The sequence below is a fragment of the Alosa alosa genome, chromosome 14, assembly GCF_017589495.1.
Source record: "Alosa alosa isolate M-15738 ecotype Scorff River chromosome 14, AALO_Geno_1.1, whole genome shotgun sequence".
Classification (NCBI taxonomy): Eukaryota; Metazoa; Chordata; class Actinopteri; order Clupeiformes; family Clupeidae; genus Alosa; species Alosa alosa.
In genome coordinates, this window is record NC_063202.1 from 29,905,726 (window position 1) to 29,908,225 (window position 2,500).

Genomic DNA, 2,500 nt, shown 5'->3' on the forward strand with positions numbered 1-2,500 from the left:
CTGACTTTTTAGGTTTGAGGGCACAGGGAGCTCTGGTCAGGTCCCGCTTCCAGAGTGTGGAGCTGATGGATGTACCATCAAAATTCTTTTTAACTTGGAGGTAAAGAATGGACAGAGGAAGTTCATTCATGCTTTGAGGTCTGAAGATGGGAGAATCCTTTCTAATTCTCCAGAAATACCTAATAGAGCAGTACATTTTATAAGGAGTTTTATAACAGCGAAAATCCACAAGATCAGGCGACTGACAAGGCTTTTCTTTGTGACCTACCTAAGGTATCTGAAGAGGCAAACACAGCCCTTGGAAGGGTGTTGACCCTAGAGGAGCTGGAGAGCCCTCCACAGTATGGAGAGTGGCAAAGCACCTGGGGTGGATGGCCTGCCAGTAGACTTTTTATAAGTCCTTTTGGCCAGAGTTGGGCACAGATGTGCTTGCTGTTCTGAGAGACAGCATCACCAGAGGGGTGCTGCCACTGAGCTGTGAGAGCAGTGCTCACTTTACTGCCAAAAAGGGAGACCTGACAGATATAAGGTCCTGGAGGCCGTGTCAGTCCTCTGCTCTGAATACAAACTGCTGTCTAAAGTTTTAGCAAATAGACTTGGGGAGGTTTTGGAGCAGGTAATCCACCCTGACCAGACCTACTGTGTGCCAGGCAGATTGATTCACAACAATGTTTCCTTCATCAGAGATGTCTTCTATATTGGCAAATACTTCAATCTAGATTTTGGTGTGGTTTCAATTGACCAAGAAAAGGCTTTTTGATAGGGTTGAGCATAATTATTTGTGGAATACCTTGTCAGCCTTTGGTTTCAGCCCCAATTTTATTCGAATGATCAAAGCATTGTATTGTGACATTGAAAGTATTCTCAAGGTTAATGGTGACTTGTGCTCCTTTTAAGGTATACAGAGGTGTCCGTCAAGGATGTCCCTTTGTGGGGCATGCTGTATAGTCTGGCTATTGAACCTTTCCTTGTAAGGTTGAGGAAGGAGATTGTTGGAGTGAAAATCCCTAACTGTGATGATGTTTTTAAATTGTCAGCTTATGCTGATGATGTGGCTGTCCTTGTTAATGGCCAGAGAGATGTTGACACGCTTTTAAAAATTTGCAATGAATTTAAGGTTGTTTCTTCAGCAAAGGTAAATTGGTCAAAAGCATAGCCTTGCTGGTTGGGAGTTGGGTGAGTGGCTTAACCTGGTCTGCCTGATGGCTTAGTTTGGAATAGGGTGGTTTTAAATACCTGGGTGTTTTCTTAGGTGATGATGCTTTTATTCAAAAGAATTTTGATTTGATGGGGTAATTGAAAAGTTAAAGGTCGTCTAGAGAAATGGAAATTTCTTTTCAGTATTACCCCATTACAGGGGGCTGATCTCATTATTAACAACCTGGTTGCATCCTCTCTTTGGCATCGGCTGGCTTGTGTGGATCCTCCTTCAAACCTGCTACCAAGATTCAGTCAGTCCTGGTTGATTTTTTCTGGGACAATCTACACTGGGTACCTCAGAGTGTTTTATATCTGCCTAAGGAGGATGGTGGACATGGACTTATTCATCTACAGAGTCGAACTGCTGCCTTCCGCCTGCAGTTTGTACAGCGTCTTCTCACAGGATCACTGGACTCAAGCTGGAAAGCTGCAGCCTGTTGTATTTTACAACTTTTGAAGGGTTGGGCTTAGATAGGTCTTTGTTCTGGTTTAATCCAAATAGAATGAATTTTAATTTACTTCCTGCATTTTATAAGAATCTGTTCAAAGTCTGGTCTCTGTTTTATAATTCAACGCCCACGACAGACAAGCTCATTATTCTGGTTGTTAAAGGAGCCTCTGATTCATGGTTCGGTTCTTGATGTGAGTCAGGACTTGTCCCTGGTACCTACTTCTAAGCTTATCAGCTCTGGAGTTACAACCCTTGGGGATCTAGTAGAGTTTGCTGGTCCTGATATCAGTAATAGCCATACTTTAGCTCAGCACTTAGGTGTGAAGTCCATTAGGATAGTTGATCAGCTACTTGGGAAATGGCGGTCTCTCCTAACTGGGGAGGAGATGCAATTGCTTGGAGATTATTTTGGGGGGGAGTGTAGTCCTGACTGCCATGACCCCTTTCCCAGACTTTCTACTTCCAGATTTAACAGGTTGCACTGGTTGCTTCTTACTCCCAGATAGTTTAGTTTTCCTGGGTCCTACAGCTGCAACTAGTAAATCATTGTACAAACTGTGTGTTCTCTCCCTAAATGAAAGGTCTCTGGACAAGAGGGTGGATACACCCTGGCGCGAAGTGTTGCAGGTTGAAAATGATGTCAAACCACAATGGCGTGCGTTGTACAAGTCACCATTAACTAAAAAAGCTGGCGATCTACAATGGCGTATTCTGCATGGTGCAACAGCAGTGAATGCTTTTATTTCTGTTTTAAATCCAATGGTTGATCAGGGTGCCTTTTTTGTTCTGTAAGGAGACTGTATTCCATGCCTTTATGCACTGCCAGAGGCTCAGACCTCTTTTTGCTGT

At 43.5% G+C, this 2,500-nt stretch overlaps 1 protein-coding gene across 1 annotated transcript in view; it reads right to left on the reverse strand.

Moving 5' to 3' along the window:
• The window catches only part of zfhx3b (zinc finger homeobox 3b), a 260,599-nt gene that overhangs the window by 192,806 nt on the left and 65,293 nt on the right, over window positions 1-2,500 (reverse strand).